This window comes from Musca autumnalis, unplaced genomic scaffold, assembly GCF_047663935.1.
Source record: "Musca autumnalis isolate F117 unplaced genomic scaffold, ASM4766393v1 scaffold_9, whole genome shotgun sequence".
In the NCBI taxonomy this organism is placed as follows: Eukaryota; Metazoa; Arthropoda; class Insecta; order Diptera; family Muscidae; genus Musca; species Musca autumnalis.
This window is the reverse complement of record NW_027412450.1, coordinates 225,971-246,419: the sequence shown is the minus strand read 5'-3', so window position 1 is coordinate 246,419 and position 20,449 is coordinate 225,971. Positions and strand designations below refer to the sequence as shown.

Sequence of the window (20,449 nt, the reverse complement as noted above, 5' to 3'; positions counted from 1 at the left end):
TGTATGATTTATGTTGATGTAGCTGACCAAATACCAGAGATATCGTAAGAAGAACCAAATTGCCCAAATTTATTAATAATTGAAAATTTGCCCATGCTCACATTCTAGTGGCCATAACTTCGGAAATAATCTGAGTATCTCAATAAAATAAATTGAGTTTGAAAGAGGAATAACTTTTCTTCAAAATTGGAATGTACTACGTTGATATAACTGACCAAATACCAAAGATACCGCCAAAACTGAAAAGTTGCCCAAATTTATTAATAATTGGCATTTTCTCCTAACTCAAATTCTAGGGGCCATAACTTCTGAAATAATTAATGGATATCAATGCAATAACATGACTTGGAAATGTGATCATGTCCTTTTCAAAATAGCTAAAATTTATTTTAATGTCGATGACCAAAATCTCCGAGCTATCGCCATATTAACAAGCTATTCCAAATCTGTCAATAAATAGACATTTTTTCAAGGTCACTTTCCGGAAGCCATAACTTCCGCTACGGTCTATCTCTGTTTGGGAAAATTATTTTTAACAGGTTTCACTACTTCCTCTTGTTCTGAATTAATTTTTAATGACCTCATTATCTACCATTTCACATAACAATTAAATAGAAAATTTATTTAAAACAGAATTTTAATACGCATTTAATATACAAAATAATTTTGTTTAATTTTAAATAATTTCCATAGAAATAAATATTTCAACAGATTATAAGAAACCACCTATCACAGCACGTTCCAATGGCGCACTTTTTCCACCATCAATTTTGTGATATGTGATCTCGTTATGGAGATAAACAAATGTGAAAAAAATCCCATTTAATTCATTTAATTATTGTTTGCTTGTAAATTAACAACAAATTAAAGGTAATTATAGAAGGGATTATCAAGAAGAAACCAAATAACAACAACACATAAAATTAATGGAAATTTATTCGAAAACATTGGATTATTTTAAATCAATAAATTCGGTGATTATAAAGAGGTTTTTAATGTATAGAAAAAAACTGTGGTCGGGTTTAAGGCTTTAGCTTTCCATAAATATGTTGCCTATTTTTAGGTGGTATATTTTGAGGCACCAAATTTATAGAGAATGTGGTCTAATTTAAGGCTTTGTGGCACAATAAGGATATGTGGTGTATTTTATTTTTTTGGGAAAGAATGGCCAATTTAATTTAATTTAATTCCTAACAATAAACGATTTTTTGGTCCCTTTATTTCTAATTTTGCAAATCGATCTAAAATAATTTTTGCAAATAATTTCACAAAAAAAAAAAAACAAATATTACACAATATTTATAACAGATCCAAACACTTAATATTTCTTTTCATTCATCTAAGTTGTAGCAATGCATGTTCCGACAATTATCTAATTAAATTTTGAAATGCCATAACAAGCGGATCGTTTTGTTGGTTGTTGTGAGTTTTTCATGAGCTGTTGCTGTTTTTTGTTGTTGCTAAAATAAAATTATTATTAATTGCCGACAGTGTCGCAATTAAAGATAAAATCAATTTTGTGTTAAACGGGATATAGCCGATAGCTTAACTCTTGGACACCTGGCAAAGCTGATGTAATTCAAATCGAATTGGTATTTGACCTTTTCTTACATAAATTTTTATACACAAATTATTTTTAATTATAAATTGTTAATAATAGATCCCGTAAGGCTTAACTTAGTCTTAACCAAGTATCTTAGTCCTTGGAGGTTACAGAGAAAAGGGAATCCTTTTAATAACTAACTTTTGCTCATAACTTTTAAAGCCTTAACACCAAACTTCACAATTTGTTGTTCTGTTTATCTTATTCCCTTGGGTTGTTTTACGCATTACCACTGCCTTAATGTTGCTGCTCATTATTAACGCCACATAAATTCAGCTTCCATTTGTCTTAATTCCTTTTTTGTTTTGTCAGTTCAGCAACAGTTTCAGTTGTTAGCCAGCCTCTCACTTAACTATTGGTCATTTATTGTCAATGATTTTGTCTTATTATTGTTGGTGCTTGGAATTAAACAGCAAATAAATTAATTACACTAAGCGACAAAGGGATATTTTGCAAGCAGGGGACATAAAATAGGAATTCAAAAATGGACTTCAATTTCTGAAGTTATGGCCTACAGAATTTCACTTTGGAAAAATATACAAATATTGTTCAATTTGGGCAAATTTAAAAATTTGGGTATTACTCTGATATTTGGTAGACCACATCAGGATAATTTGTTTTAATTTTGATGTGGATATGTCCTTATTTCAAAATCAACTTATTCTATTAAGGTACATACATCATTTCCGAAGTTATGACATCTGGAAAATGTAACGCGAGAAATGACCAATTATTGATAAATTTACGAGACTCCCAACATAGGCGTGGATTTTTAAAAAATATTTTCTAGCCTCCCATCATAGGCGTGGATTTTCTAAAAAAATATTTTCTAGCCTCCCATCATAAGCGTGGATTTTTTAAAAAATATTTTCTAGCCACCCATTATAGGCGTGGATTTTTTAAAAAATATTTTCTAACAGATTTTTAAAAAATATTTTCTAGCATCCCATCATAAGCTTGGATTTTTAAAAAATATTTTCTAGCATCCCATCATAAGCTTGGATTTTTTAAAAATTTTTTCTATCCTCCCATCATATGCGTGGATTTTTTTAAAAATATTTTCTAGCCTCCCATCATAAGCTTGGATTTTTAAATATTTTCTAGCCTCCCATCATAAAAATATTTTCTAGCCTCCCATCATAGGCGTAGATTTTTTAAAAAATATTTTCTAGCCTCCCAACATAAACGTGGATTTTTTAAAAAATATTTTGTAGCCTCCCATCATAAGCGTGGATTTTTTAAAAAATATTTTCTAGCCTCCCATCATAGGCGTGGATTTTTTAAAAAATATTTTCTAGCCTCCCATCATAAGCGTGGATTTTTTTTTAAATATTTTCTAGCCTCCCATCATAGGCGTAGATTTTTTAAAAAATATTTTCTAGCCTCCCAACATAAACGTGGATTTTTTAAAAAATATTTTGTAGCCTCCCATCATAAGCGTGGATTTTTTAAAAAATATTTTCTAGCCTCCCATCATAGGCGTGGATTTTTTAAAAAATATTTTCTAGCCTCCCATCATAAGCGTGGATTTTTTCAAAATATATTTTCTAGCTTCCCATTATAGGCGTGGATTTTTTAAAAAATATTTTCTAGCCTCCCATCATAGGCGTGGATTTTTTAAAAAATATTTTCTAGCCTCCCATCATAAGCGTGGATTTTTTTTTAAATATTTTCTAGCCTCCCATCATAGGCGTGGATTTTTTAAAAAATATTTTCAAGCCACCCATCATAGGCGTGGATTTTTTAAAAAATATTTTCTAGCCTCCCATCATAGGCGTGGATTTTTTAAAAAATATTTTCTAGCCTCCCATCATAGGCGTGGATTTTTTAAAAAATATTTTCTAGCCTCCCATCATAAGTGTGGATTTTTAAAAAATATTTTCTATCATCCGGTCATAAGCGTGGATATTTAAAAAATATTTTCTAGTCTCCCATCATAAGCGTGGATTTTAAAAAAATATTTTCTAGCCTCCCATCATAAGCGTGGATTTTTTAAAAAATATTTTCTAGCCTCCCATCATAAGCTTGGATTTTTAAAAAATATTTTCTATCCTCCCATCATAGGCGTGGATTTTCTAAAAAAATATTCCTAGCCTCTCATCATAGGTGTGGATTTTTTAAAAAATATTTTCTAGCCTCCCTTTATAGGCGTGGATTTTTTAAAAAAATATTTTTTAGCCTCCCATCATAAGCGTGGATTTTTTAGAAAATATTTTCTAGCCTCCCATCATAAGCGTGGATTTTTTAAAAAATATTTTCTAGCCTCCCATCATAAGCGTGGATTTTTTAAAAAATATTTTCTAGCCTCCCATCATAAGCGTGGATTTTTTAAAAAATATTTTCTAGCCTACCATCATAAGCGTGGATTTTTTAAAAAATATTTTCTAGCCTCCCATCATAAGCGTGGATTTTTTAAAAAATATTTTCTAGCCTCCCATCATAAGCGTGGATTTTTTTAAAAAATTTTCTAGCCTCCCATCATAAGCGTGGATTTAAAAAAAAATTCTAGCCTCCCATCATAAGCGTGGATTTTTAAAAAATATTTTCTAGCTTCCCATCATAAGCTTGGATTTTTAAAAAATATTTTCTAGCTTCCCATCATAAGCTTGGATTTTTAAAAAATATTTTCTAGCCTCCTATCATAAGCGTGGATTTAAAAAAAAATTCTAGCCACCCATCATAAGCCTGGATTTTTTAAAAAAAAATTTTCTACCCTCCCATTATAAGCTTGGATTTTTAAAAAAAAAAATTTCTACCCTCCCATCATAAGCTTGGATTTTTAAAAAAATATTTTCTAGCCTCCCATCATAAGCATGGATTTTTAAAAAAATATTTTCTAGCATCCCATCATAAGCTTGGGTTTTTAAAAAATATTTATTAGCCTCACGTCATAGGCGCGCCACCCATCAACATAATTCCCATCACATTTCAAGAAGAGATCCTCTCCTTTCAAAATCATGCAATTTCCTTAAAGTACAATTTCAGTTTCAGAACTTATCGCCTTCAGAATATGACCTTGGAAAAATATACAATTATTGATCAATTTGGGCAACTTTAAAATTTTGACGATATTGCTGGTATTTGGTCTGTTTTATTAACATAATTTATAACAATTTTGAAGAAAAGATATCCTACCTTCAAAATCAAGTCACTTCGATACGATACACTTACAATTACAGAAGTTACGGCACCTAAAATATGATCATGGCAAAATTCTCAATTAATGACAAATTTGGGAAATATCAATATTTTCACGATATCTCTAATATTTGGTCAGCTATTTTAACATAATTCATTTACAGTTTAAAAAATAAATCAACATCTTTTAAAATCGGGTAATTTCTTTGAGATGCATTAATTGTTTCAGAAGATATGGCTTCTTCGAAAAATATCCAATTGTTGACAGATTTGGTAAATTTAGTTTTTGGTACGATATCTCAAGCATTTGGTCAGCTATATCAAAATAAATTGTATAAATTTGCAATATGAAGTATTCCTATTTCGAAATCAATTGATTTCACTGAGATCGACAAATTATTTCAGAAGTTATGGCCTCCAAAATATAAACTTATAAAAATATCGAATTATTGATCAACTTGGGCAATTTTTAAATTCGGCTATATCAAACTAGTTCATATCAGTTTTCAAGAGGAAGTATTCTTCTTTCAAAATCAATTAGTTTCATTGAGATCCACTAATTATTTCAGAAGTTATGGACTCCAGGTTATGAACACGGAAAAATGTCCAATTATTGACAAATTTAGGCAACTTTATAATTTTGGCCATATCTTTGGTATTTGGTCAGTTATATCGACATTATTTATTTCAGAAAAGATGCTCCCCTTTTCAAACCCGATATATTTTATTGAGCTACTCTAATTATTTTCGAAGTTATGGCCCCCTGAATGTCAACAAGGAAAAATGCCCAAATATTTATATATTTGGTAATTTTTATTAATTTTACGATATCTCTTGAAAATTTGGCAACTACGTCAACATGACTCACTTCAGTTTTGAAGAAGAGATCATTATCTTTTAGAATCCGGTAACTTCCTTTAGATCCATTAAATATTTCACAAGCCATGGCTTCCAGAATATAACCTTGGAAATATATTCAATTATTGGTAAACTTGGGCTACATTAAAATTTTGGCCATATTTCTACTATTTGATCAGCAATATCAACATAATTCATATCAGCTATGAAGAGGAGATGCTCTCCTTCCAAAATCATATTATTCCATTAAGATGCACCGATTCGTTCAGAAGTTATGGCCTCAGGAATATGGCCACGACCATGCGAAAATATCCAATCATTGATCAACTTGAGCAACTTTAAGTTTTTGGTCATATCTCTGGTATTTGGTCAGCAATACTAACACAATTTTTACCAGATTTCAAGGGGAGATGCCCTTCTTCCAAAATCATGTTATTTAATTAAGATGCACCGATTATTTCAGAAGTTATTACCTTCAGAATATCACCATGCAAAAATATCCAATTATTGATCAAATTGGTCAACTTTCTTCTTTTTTCAAAATCTCTTGTATTTGGTCAACAACAGCAACATAATTCGTCCAAATTTTCAACAGAAGACATCCTTCTTCTAAAATCAATTGATTTCATTGAGATTGGCTAATTATTTCAGAAGTTAAAGCGTCCAGAATGTGATCATGGAAAATATCCAATTATTGCGAAATTTGGGCAACTTTCCAATTTTGGCGATTTCTCTCGTATTTGGTCAGTTATATCGATAGAATTCATTCTAATTTTAAAGAAGTTATACCCCTCTTTCAAAATCGATCGATCTCATTAAAATCCACTAATTATTTCAGAAGTTATAACCTTCAGAATGAAATCTTGAAAAATTTTGCAATTATTGATTAATTTGGACAATTTTGTTAATTTTGCCATATGTCTGGTATTTGGTCAGTTATGTCAACACCTTTCATTTAAATTTTGAAGAAGATATCGTCGTCTCTTAGAATCAGGTAATTTCTTAAAGATTCATTAATTATTTCAGAAGTTATTGCCTTCAGAATATGATCTTGGAAAAATATCCAATTATTGATAAATTTGGGCAACTTTAAAATTTTGGCGATATTGCTGGTATTTGGTCTGTTTTATCAACATAATTTATAACAATTTTGAAGAAAATATATCCTACATTCAAAATCCAGGGACTTCGATACGATACACTTACAATTACAGAAGTTACGGCACCTAAACTATGATCATGGCAAAATTCACAATTAATGACAAATTTGGGAAATATCAATATTTTCACTATATCTCTGGTATTTGGTCAGCTGTTTTAACATAATTAATTTACATTTTAAAAAAGAAATCACCATCTTTTAAATCGGTTAATTTCGTTAAGATGCATTAATTATTTCAGAAGTTATGGCTTCTTCGAAAAATATCCAATTATTGACAAATTTAGTAAATTTGGTTTTTGATACGATATCTCAAGTACTTGGTCAGCTATATCAAAATATATTGTACCAATTTTCAAGAGCAAGTATTCCTCTTTCGAAATCTATCGATTTCACTGAGATCGACTAATTATTTCAGAAGTTATGGTCTCCAAAATATAAACTTGGAAAATTATCAAAATATTGATCAAGTTGGGCAATTTTTAAATTTTGACTATATCTCTGGTACTTGGTCGGCTATATCAAACTAGTTTATATCAGTTTTCAAGAGGAAGTATTTTTCTTTCAAAATCAATTGATTTCATGTAGATCCACTACTTAGTTCAGAAGTTATGGCCTCCAGATTATGAACGTGGAAAACATCCAATTATTGATAAATTTGGCCCACTTTATAATTTGGGCTATATATTTGGCATTTGGTCAGTTATATCGACATATTTTATTTTAGTTTTACATAAAAGGTGATCCCCTTTCAACCCCGATACATTTTATTGAGATAGTCTGATTATTTTCGTAGTAATGCCTCCCAGAATGTCAGCATGGAAAAAATGCCCAAATATTAATATATTTGGTAATTTTTATTAATTTTACGATATCTTTGGAATTAGACAACTACGTCATCATAATTAATTTCAACTATGAAGAAAAGATCATTATCTTTTAGAATTCGGTAACTTCTTTAAGATCCATTGAATATTTCAGAAGTTATGGCCTCCAGAATATAACCTTGAAAACATATTCAATTATTGGTCAACTTGGGCCACTTTAAAATTTTGGCCATATTTCCAGTATTTGGTCAACTATATCAACATACTCGTAGTTCATATCAGCTAGCAAGCGGAGATGCTCTCCTTCCAAAATCATATTATTCCATTAAGATGCACCGATTAGTTCAGAAGTTATGGCCTCAGGAATATGGCCACGCGAAAATATCCAATCATTGATCAACTTGAGTAACTTTAAAAATTTTTTTTTTTAATTTTTTTTTTAGTAATTGATCAGCAATATAAACATAGTACATATCAGCATTCAAGAGGGGATACCCGTCTTTCAAAATTATGTTATTTCATTAAGATGTACTGATCAGTTCACAAGTTATGTCTTCTTTGATGTAAGCATGGAAAAATTTCCAATTATTGAGAAATTTGGGCAATTTTATAATTTTCACGATATTTGTGGTATTTGGTCCTATGTGGTATGTTAACTAATTTCATTCAAATTTTAAAGAAAGGACCAACATCTTTAAAACTCAAGTAACTTCTTAAAATCCATTAATTATTTCAGAAGTTATGGCCTCCAGAATATTGCCGTGGAAAAATATCCAATTATTGGTCAGTTTAGGCAACTTTGAAATTTTGGAAAAATCTTTTGTATTTGCTCAGGGACATCAACATAATTCATATCAGATTTCAAAAGAAAGTACTCTTCTTTCAAAATCAATAGATTTCATTGAAATCCATTAATTATTTCAGAAATTATGGCCTCCTTATTATGATCATGGAAAAACATCCAATTATTGATAAATTTGGGCAACTTTATAATTTGGGACATATCTTTGATATTTGGTCAATTATATCAACAGAATTTATTTTAGTTTTACAGAAAAAATGCTTGCCTATCAAACCCCATATATTTTATTGAGCTACTCTAATTATTTCCGAAGTTATGGCTCCCAGAATGTCAGCATGGAAAAATGCCCAAATTTAATATATTTGGTTATTTTTATTAATTTTACAATATCTCTGGAATTTTGACAACTACATCAACGTAATTCTTTTAAGTTTTGAAGAAGAGATCATTATCTTTTAGAATCCGGTAACTTCCTTAAGATCCATTGAATATTTCAGAAGTTATGTCCTACAGAATATAACCTTTGAAACATATTCAATTATTGGTCAATTTGGGTCACTTTAAAATTTTGGCCATATGTCTAGTATTTGGTCAGATATATCAACATAATTTATATCAGCCATCAAGAGTAGATGCTCTCCTTCCAAAATCATATTATTCCATTAACATGCACCCATTCGTTCAGAAGTTATGGCCTTAGGAATATGGCCACGATATGAAATATCGAAAATATCCAATCATTGATCAACTTGAGTAACTTTTAAATGTTGACCATATCTCTAGTAATTGATCAGCAATATCAACATGGTTCATATCAGCATTCGAGAGGAGATACCCGTCTTTCAAAATTATGTTATTTCATTAAAATGCACTGATCAGTTCACAAGTTATGTCCCCTAGAATTTAAGCATGGAAAAATTCCAATTATTGAGAAATATTGTGTTTTTATTTTCACGATATTTGTGGTTTTTGGTCAGTTATGTTAACTAATTTCGTTCAAATTTCGAAGAAAAGGCTATCGTCTTTAAAACTCAGGTAACTTCTTAAAATCCATTAATTATTTCAGAAGTTATGGCCTCCAGAATATAGCCGTGGAAAAATATCCAATTATTGGTCAGTTTAGGCAACTTTAAAATTTTGGCGATATCTTTTGTATTTAGTCGGGGACATCAACATAGTTCACATCAGATTTCAAGAGGAAGTATTCTTCTTTTAAAATCAATTGATTTTATTGAGATCCACTATTTTTTCAGAAGTTATGGCCTCAAGATTATGAACATGGAAAAGCATTTAATTATTGATAAATATAGGCAACTTATAATTTTGGCCATATCTTTGGTAGTTGGTCAGTTGAATCGACATAATTCATTTTCGTTTTAGAGAAAATATGCTCTCCTTTCGAATTCGATATATTTTATTGAGCTGTTCTGATTATTTCCGAAGTTATGGCTCCCTGAATGTCAGCATGGAAAAATGCCCAAATATTAATATACGTGGTCATTTTTATTAATTTTACAATATCTCTGGAATCTGGGCACCTACGTCAACAAAATTAGATTTAATTTTGAAGAAGAGATCATTATCTTTTAAAGTCCTGTAACATCTTTAATATCCATTGAACATTTCAGAAGTTATGGCCTCCAGAATATAACCTTTGAAACATATTCAATTATTGGTCAACTTGGGCCACTTTAAAATTTTGGACATATTTCTAATATTTGCTCGGCAATATCAACATAATTCGTATCAGCTATCAAGTATAGATGCTCTCATTCCAAAATCATATTATTCCACTAAGATGCACCAATTAGTTCAGAAGTTAAGGCTTCAGGAATATGGCCACAATATGAACACGTCAAAATATCCAATCATTGATCAGCTCGAGTAACTTCAAAATTTTGACCATATCTGTAGTAGTTGATAAGCAATATCAACATAGTTTACATCAGCTTTCAAGAGGAGATACCCTTCATTCAAAATTATGTTATTTCATTAAGATGCACCTATTAGTTCAGAAGCTATGGCCTCAGGAATATGTCTATTGAAAATGTCCAATTATTGATAAATTTGGGCACATTTATAATTTTGGAGATATCTCTGAAATTTGGTCAGCGACATCAACGCAATTAATTTTAATGTTAAAGAAGAGGTGATTTTGTTTCAAAGTCAGTCAATTTCTTTAAGATTAACAAAATATTTAAAATGTTATGGCCTTCTGAATATGACAATGGGGAAATTTGCAATAATTGATGAAATTGGGTAATTTTATTATTTTCCCTATATCTCAATAATTTGGTCAGCAATGTAACACAATTCCTCTCAATTATGAAAAAAATTGATTTTCTTTCAAAATCGCGTAATTTCTTTGAAATCCACTAATTAATTTAGATGTTATGTTCCTCAAAATATGTCAATGGACAAATTTCCTATTACTGAGAAAAATGCCAAACTTTCTAATTTTCGACATATCTCTGGTAGTTGGTCAGCTACATCAATATAGTTCATGTCAGCATTCAAAAGAAGACGTCCTACTTTCAAAATCACATCAATTCAATAAGATTCACCGATTATTTCAGATGTTATGACCTCTGGAATATGACCATGGAAACATTTTCAATTATTGATGAATTTTGGTCATATCTCTGGTTTTATAATTTTGGACATATCTCTGGTTTTTAGTCGGCTATATAGAAATAATTGATATTGGTTTTCAAGAGGAGACACCATTATTTCAGATATTATGGCCTCTGGATTATGACCATGGAAAAATATCCAATTATTGATAAATTTTGGGCAACTTTATAATTTTGGAGATATCTCTGGTTTTTGGTGAGCTATATAGAAATAATTTATATTGTTTTACAAGAGGAGACACCATTCTTTTAAAATCTCGCCATTTTAAAAATATCTACCCACTATTTCAGATATTATTCCCTCTGGAATATGATCATAGAAAAATATTGAGTTATTGATACATTTGGGCATTTTTATAATTTTGGCGATATCTCTTGAATTTGGTCAGCTACATTAACAAAATTTACGCCAGTTTGGAAGAGAAGATACTCTTCATTCATAATCAGTGAAATTCTTTGAACTCTCTAAATTATTCCAAAAGTTATAGCCTCTTGAATGTGACCATGGAAAAACATCCAATTATTAATAAATTTGGGCAACTTTATAATTTTGGCAATATCTCTGATATTTGTTTATCTACCTCAACATTATTCATTACACTTTAAAAAAAGAGTTGATCTTCTTTCAAAATCACGCAATTTCTTTAAAATCTACTAAATTTTTTAGAAGTTATGGTTTTTAGATTATGACCATGGCCAAATTTGCTATTACTGTGAAATTTGGGCAACTTAATAATTTAGGTCACATCTCTGGATTCTGGTCGGCTATATACAAATAATTTATATTGATTTTCAAGAGGAGACATCATTCATTCAAATTCTCGCCATTTCAATAATATTTACACATTTTTTAAGATGTTATGGCCCCTGGAATATTACCATGGAAAAATATGCAATTATTAATAAAAATTGGGCAACTTTATAATTTTGGCGATATTTCTGATTTTTGGTCAGCTATATGCAAATAATTTATATTGATTTTCAAGAGGAGACGGCATTCTTTCAAGATTTTGCAATTTCAATTATATTTACTCATTATTTCAGATGTTATGGCCTCTGGAATATGATCATAGACACATATTGAGTTATTGATAAATTTGGGCAACTTTATAATTTTGGCGATATCTCTTGAATTTGGTCAGCTACATTTACAAAATTCACGCCAGTTTGGAAGAGGAGATACTCTTCATGCATAATCAACTGAATTCTTTGAGCTCTCTAAATTATTTCAGCAGTTATGGCCTCTTGAATATGACCATGAAAAAATATCCAACTTTTAATAAATTTGGGCAACTTTATAATTTTGACAATATCTCTGATATTTGTTTAGCTACCTCAACATAATTCATTCCACTTTTAAAAAAGAGTTGATCTTCTTTCAAAATCACGCAATTTCTTTATAATCCACAAAATTTTTTAGAAGTTATGGTTTTTAGATTATGACCATGGACAAATTTCCTATTACTGTGAAATTTGGGCAACTTTATAATTTAGGTCACATCTCTGGATTTTGGTCGGCTATATACAAATAATTTATATTGCTTTTCAAGAGGAGACGCCATTCTTTCAAGATCTTGCCATTTCAATAATATTTGCCCATTAGTTCAGATGTTATGGCCTCTGGAATATTATCATAGAAAAATATTGAGTTATTGATACATTTGGGCAACTTTATAGTTTTGCCGATATCTCTCGAATTTGGTCAGCTACATTAATATAATTCACGACAATTTAAAAGAGAAGATACTCTTCATTCATAATCAGCTAATTTCTTTGAGCTCTCTAAATTATTTCAGAAGTTATGGCCTCTTGAATGTGACCATGGAAAAATATCCAATTATTAATAAATTTGGGCAACTTTATAATTTTGACAATATCTCTGATATTTGTTTAGCTACCGCAACATAATTCATTCCACTTTTAAAAAAGAGTTGATTTTTTTTCAAAATCACGCAATTTCTTTAAAATCCACTACATTTTTTAGAAGTTATGGCCTTTAGATTATGACCATGGGCAAATTTACTATTACTGTGAAATTTAGGCAACTTTATAATTATGGTCATATCTCTGGTTTTTGGTCTGCTATATAAAAATAGTTTATATTGGTTTTAAAGAAGATCAAGATCTCGCAATTTCAATAATATTTTTACATTATTTTAGATGTTGTGGCCTCTGGAATATGACCATGGAAAAATATCCAATTATTGATAAATTTTGGGCAACTTTATAATTTTGGCGATATCTCTGGTTTTTGGTCAGCTATATAAAAATAATTTATATCACTATTCGAGAGGAGACGCCATTCTTTCAAGATCTCGCCATTTAAATAATATTTACCCATTATTTCAGATGTTATGGCCTCTGGAATATGATCATAGAAAAATATTGAGTTATTGATAAATTTGGGCAACTTTATAGTTTTAGTGATATCTCTCGAATGTGGTCAGCTACATTACCATAATTCACACCAGTATGGAAGAAGAGATACTCTTCTTTCAAAATCAGCTAATTTCTTTCAGATTTATATATTATTCTTGAAGTTATGGTCTCTTGACTGTGACAATGGCAAAATATCCAATTGTTGATAAATTTTGGAAACTTTCTAATTTTGGCGATATCTCTGAAATTTGGTCAGCTATATCAACATAATTCATACCATTTTTAATACAAAGATGATCTCCTTTCAAAATGACGTAGCTTTTTAAAATCCACTAATTATTTTCGAAGTTATGACCATGGAATATGACCATGGAAAATATCCAATTATTGATAAATTTGGGCAACTTTATAAATTTACTGATATCTCTGGTATTTGTTCAGCTACATTGACACAATTCATTCCAGTTTTAAAGAAGAGATAACTATCATCTTATGTCATAAGATTTTAGTATTCGAATCATTGTTGACTTGTGTATGTTTCCGTTACAAATATATCCCTTGTAATGAATCGACATGTCTGGCATTTGTCTTTCCACTTCCACGAACTGTAGTAGCCCATTGGTTTTGCCTTCCTTCCGTTTTGTCTTGTTTCTTTTGTATCTTCCATTACGCCCACCACTTTGTTTTTTTGGTTGGTGATTTTTTCCCATAACCTTTAATTTCAAACAACAGCATCAGAATTGTAATCTTCGGAGAGGCAAAAAAAGTGCAAAGTAAGTTTTAGCTTAATCAAAACGTTTTTTGGGCGGGCGTTTAACTGGAAGAATGTTAATAAGTGCTGATAAATTGTTTTCGTTAAAGGCATTGAAATGCCAAGAATAACAAATTCAATGAGAAAGAATGTGGGATTAAATTTATAAAAAAAATTTGGGTGCTATTAGACCAAGAAAGGTGGATTTTTAATGAATATTTGTCATAGATTTGAAGACCTCAAAGCTTGGATTTTTTAAAGAATATTTTCCAATGGACCTCAAGACCATAAAACGTGGATTTTTTAAAGAATATTTTCCAATGGACCTCAAGACCACAAAACGTGGATTTTTTAAAGAATATTTTCCAATGGACCTCAAGACCACAAAACGTGGATTTTTTAAAGAATATTTTCCAATGGACCTCAAGACCATAAAACATGGATTTTTTAAAGAATATTTTCCAATGGACCTCAAGACCACAAAACGTGGATTTTTTAAAGAATATTTTCCAATGGACCTCAAGACCATAAAACGTGGATTTTTTAAAGAATATTTTCCAATGGACCTCAAGACCATAAAACGTGGATTTTTTAAAGAATATTTTCCAATGGACCTCAAGACCACAAAACGTGGATTTTTTAAAGAATATTTTTCATCCAACTCAAGACCACAAAACGTGGATTTTTTTAAAGAATATTTTCCAATGGACCTCAAGACCACAAAACGTGGATTTTTTAAAGAATATTTTTCATCCAACTCAAGACCACAAAACGTGGATTTTTTTAAAGAATATTTTCCAATGGACCTCAATACCACAAAACGTGGATTTTTTAAAGAATATTTTTCATCCAACTCAAGACCACAAAACGTGGATTTTTTAAAGAATATTTTTCATCCAACTCAAGACCACAAAACGTGGATTTTTTAAAGAATATTTTCCAATGGATCTCAAGACCACAAAACGTGGATTTTTTAAAGAATATTTTCCAATGGATCTCAAGACCACAAAACGTGGATTTTTAAAGAATTTTTTTCCATTGACCTCAATACCACAAAGCATGGATTTTTTAAAGAATATTTTTCCATTGACCTCAATACCACAAAGCGTGAATTTTTTAAAGAATATTTTTCCATGGACCTCAATACCACAAAGCGTGGATTTTCTTAAGAATATTTTTTCATGGACCTCAATACCACAAAGCGCGGATTTTCTTAAGAATATTTTTTCATGGACCTCAATACCACAAAACGTGGATTTTTTAAAGAATATTTTCCAATGGACCTCAAGACCACAAAGCGTGGATTTTTTTAAGAATATTTTCCAATGGACCTCAAGACCACAAAACGTGGATTTTTTAAAGAATATTTTTCCATGGACCTCAAGACCACAAAACGTGGATTTTTTAAAGTATATTTTTCCATGGACCTCAAGACCACAAAACGTGGATTTTTTAAAGAATATTTTTCCATGGACCTCAAGACCACAAAACTTGGATTTTTTTAAAGAATATTTTTCCATGGACCTCAAGACCACAAAACGTGGATTTTTAAAGATTTTTTCCCATGGACCTTAAGACCACAAAACGTGGATTTTTAAAGATTTTTTCCCATGGACCTTAAGACCACAAAACGTGGATTTTTAAAGATTTTTTTCCATGGACCTCAAGACCACAAAACGTGGATTTTTAAAGATTTTTTCCCATGGACCTTAAGACCAAAAAGAGTGGAATGCTTTAAAGATTATTTTTCTGTGGACCTCAAGACCACAAAGCGTGGATTTTTTAAAGAATATTTTTCATTGAAGCCAAAATATTCCTTTCATCTGAACTTTGTCCGGCGTCTTGCTATGCAAATTATTTCGTGACATTCTAAATTTGTGAACAAAAGATCACAACAACAAACACGATTCTAATACAGATTTGAAAAACTGAACACATTTGAATAAATAAGTGAGAATCTCGTTGAGTATCATTGCGCTCAAGTAGCATCTCGGTGTTAACAAGCTCCACATGTCCACCCATTCTGCCTCTGAATGCATTTGTCTTCATTTTAGATTAACAAATTGATAAGCGACAACAACAACAACAAAATAAGAACAAAATCGTTTTTGTTAAACGTTTTGTGTGCGGCGGCAATTGTATGCAAATTGTGTGGCATTTTTTACGGATTCACAAATTGTTGGAATTTTTTGTTGTTCGGTTTCCTTTCTTTGCGCCCCAAAGCTAAGAGAACAACTCATGAAGAAAACTGACAAAAAATTGTCACAAAAATTGCCAACACATTGCAATTTATATACAGACAATGAAATGCTCAATAGATGAACATAAATGTCTACATACATATGTATGTATATAATCATCTAAGTATGTGTGGAGATATGCATATTTTTTCTGTTTCTAATCAAGAGATTGAAGAAGTTTCTTCTTTTTTGCATAAAAAAATTTGCAAACAAATTTCATTTGAAATATTGATTATTTCAGTAAGTTTAAATATTATTCAAGGACACGATATTTGCATGAAATAGGAACCTTAAAATCATAAAAACTGAACAAAATGATTCCAGATACGGCATAGCGAGGCTAGATGTGGAAAGTTTTGGTGAGAAGGTCTGTTTGGATATTTTTGTAAAAAATCGAATTTTATTGACAGATAATGGACATGAAAATATTATTCATATATTTACGACTATAGAGCTGCAGATAACCATGGGAATTAGCTTTTGAAAAATACAATTTTATGGGCTGATGGCCCTAAAAACCAAATTCTTTATGAAGGCCACCTGTGCGTATAAGTAATATTAATTTTTGGGTATTTTTACTAATCCTTGGATATTTCACAAAAACGAATTGATAACGCTACCGTTTTCGAGGAAAATTAAACCCAATAAATGTCTTTATCTAACCACACTACAGAAGTTGATGTGTGCAGCTTCGAAGTTCAGATATGTGGATTTTTATAGATTTTTTTTAAAGACCATCACAGCAATATATATGATTTTTTTTAATATATTTTCTGAGGGCCCATGACGAAGCAAAGACCAACAAGACGTGGATATTTTAAAATTTTTTTGAAGACACAAAAACTAACAAAACTTGGATTTTTAAAGATTTTTTATGAAGACCCAAAGACCAACAAAACGTGGATTTTTTTAAAGATTTTTTATGAAGACCCGAGGACCAACAAAACGTGGATTTTTTAAAGATTTTTAATGAAGACCCAAAGACCAACAAAACGTGGATTTTTAAAAGATTTTTAATGAAGACCCAAAGACCAACAAAACGTGGATTTTTTAAAGATTTTTTATGAAGACCCAAAGACCAACAAATCGTTGATTTTTAAAAGATTTGTTATGAAGACCCAAAGACCAACAAAACGTGGATTTTTTAAAGATTTTTTATGAAGACCCAAAGACCATCAAAACATGGATTTTTTAAAGATTTTTTATGAAGACCCAAAGACCAACAAAACGTGGATTTTTTAAAGATTTTTTATGAAGACCCAAAGACCAACAAAACGTGGATTTTTTAAAGATTTTTTATGAAGACCCAAAGACCAACAAAACGTGGATTTTTTAAAGATTTTTTATGAAGACCCAAAGACCAACAAATCGTTGATTTTTAAAAGATTTGTTATGAAGACCCAAAGACCAACAAAACGTGGATTTTTTAAAGATTTTTTATGAAGACCCAAAGACCAACAAAACATGGATTTTTTAAAGATTTTTTATGAAGACCCAAAGACCAACAAAACGTGGATTTTTTAAAGATTTTTTATGAAGACCCAAAGACCAACAAAACGTGGATTTTTTAAAGATTTTTTTATAAAGACCCAAAGACCAACAAATTTTAAAAAAGTTTTCTGAGGGTCAAAATGTGGATTTTTTTAAATATTTTTTTCTGAAAACGAGAATGAGGATTTTTTAAAGAATTTTCTGAGATTTAGAACGTGGATTTTTTAAAGATTTTTCTGAGAATAAAAACGTGGATTTTTTTAAAGATTTTTCCCGAGAACAAAATCGTGGATTTTTTAAAGATTTTTCCCGAGAACAAAATCGTGGATTTTTTAAAGATTTTTCCCGAGAACAAAATCGTGGATTTTTTAAAGAGTTTTTCTGATATTTCTATAGACCCTTTCTGAAAGAAAGGGTGCTTCAATCGACCTTTTCTGAAAGAAAGGAACTTCTATCGATCTTTCAAATCCGAATTGTAGTCTTCTTCCTTTCTATGATGAAATACTCATCCATTCCTTACGTTATCTTACAGTAGCCATTAGTGGCAGCAGCGGCAGCAGCTACCCTTCATTGCAAATCTTTTATTTTCATTATCTATAGCTATTATTCTAGTTGTTGTTGTTGTGATTGCCTGTTGGTCATTGTTTATCTCGGATATTTTTTATGTGTCTATTTCTGTTTTTTTTGTTTTCGTTTAGTTATCGTTCATCGCTTTTTTACACGTGCTGGGGGCTGTTTAACGTTAACAAACAAATAAAAAGCGAACGAACAGACTACAACAATACCGGTACAACAACGACAACATCTAACAACAATAACACCAGCAACAACAATAGTTCACTATTATTATTTAAATTTATTGCATTTTCTTTAAAAAGTAATAGTACAAAGAACAACAGAAACAACAACAACAATAAGAACAACTAAAACTATAAAACATTCATTGTTGTTGTATTTGGGATTTGCTATTGCTTTCAGTTTCGGCTGGCTATCTGCTCCCGTGCTGGTTGCTGCCTAAGGTGGCGAATATTTACTTTTAGAGTGGGGCGGATAATGGCTTTCCTCGATTTGCATTCAATTGTATGGCAACTAAAGCAACAACAAGAACAACAACAACAATCAGAACAAATCCAACAAACATAAACAATATCTAGTTTATTACAAAATTGTGGCGAAACTCAGGGAAAATAGTAGAACGAGATATTCAAACGTAATGGAAACACAACAACGTTTTGGGCCTTTGTGGGACCTTGAAAAAATATTTAAAAAATCCATTCCTTTGGTCCTCTGTGGGCGCTTGGAAAAATATTTAAAACATCCACGACATTGGTGCTCTGTGGGCCATTGAAAAAATATTTTAAGAATCCACTCATTTGGTCTTCTTTGGGCCATTGAAAAAATATTTAAAAAATCCACGCCTTTGGTCCTTTTTGGGCCATTGAAAAAATATTTAAAAAACCCACGCCTTTGGTCCTCTTTGGGCCATTAAAAAATATTTAAAAAATCCACGCCGTTTGTCCTCTTTGGGCCCTTGAAAAAATATTTAAAAAATCCACGCCTTTGTTCCTCTTTGGGACATTGAAAAAATATTTAAAAAATCAAGGTCTTTGGCCCTATTTGGGTTATTGAAAAAATATTTAAAAAATCCACGCATTTGGTCCTATTTGGGTCATTAAAAAAATATTTTAAAAATCCACACCTTTGGTCCTCTTTGGGCCATTGAAAAACTATTTAAAAAATCCACGCTTTGGTCCTCTTTGGGCCCTTTAAAAAAATATTTAAAAAATCTACGCCTTTGGTCCTCTTTGGGCGGTTGAAAAATATTTAAAACATCTACGCCTTTGGTCCTCTTTGGGCCATTCAAAAACTATTTAAAAAATCCACGCTTTGGTTCTCTTTGGGCCCTTTAAAAAAATATTTAAAAAATCCACGCCTTTGGTCCTCTTTGGGCCATTGAAAAAATATTTAAAAATCCACGACTTTGGTCCTATTTGGGTCATTGTAAGAGCATTGAAAAAATATATAAAAAAATCCACGCCTTTGGTCCTCTTTGGGCCATTGAAAAAATATTTAAAAAATCTACGCCTTTGATCCTCTTTGGGCCATTGAAAAAATATTTAAAAAATCCACGCTTTGGTCCTCTTTGGGCCCTTTAAAAAAATATTTAAAAAATGCACGCTTTTGGTCCTCTTTGAGCCCTTGAAAAAATATTTAAAAAATAATCGCCTTTGGTCCTCTTTGGGTCATTGAAAAAATATTTAAAAAGTAATCGCCTTTGGTCCTCTTTGGGTCATTGAAAAAATATTTAAAAACTCCACGCCTTTGGTCCTATTAGGGTCATTGAAAAAATATTTAAAAAATCCACGCCTTTGGTCCTTTTGGGTCATTGAAAAAATATTTAAAAAATCCACGCCTTTGGTCCTTTTGGGTCATTGAAAAAATATTTAAAAAATCAACGCCCTTAGTCCTCTTGGTCCCTTTAAAAAATATTTAAAAATCCACGCTTTGGTCCTATTTGGGTCATTGAAAAAATATTTAAAACATCCACGACTTTGGTCCTCTTTGGGC

The 20,449-nt window shown here is 30.8% G+C and overlaps 2 protein-coding genes across 3 annotated transcripts in view; both read right to left on the bottom strand.

Moving 5' to 3' along the window:
- LOC141388256 (adenylate cyclase type 2-like) overlaps positions 1 to 20,449 on the bottom strand; it is a 517,012-nt gene that overhangs the window by 448,463 nt on the left and 48,100 nt on the right. The gene's annotated exons all lie outside the window — the stretch shown is intronic.
- The window catches only part of LOC141388258 (adenylate cyclase type 2-like), a 209,685-nt gene that overhangs the window by 141,155 nt on the left and 48,081 nt on the right, over positions 1 to 20,449 (bottom strand). The gene's annotated exons all lie outside the window — the stretch shown is intronic.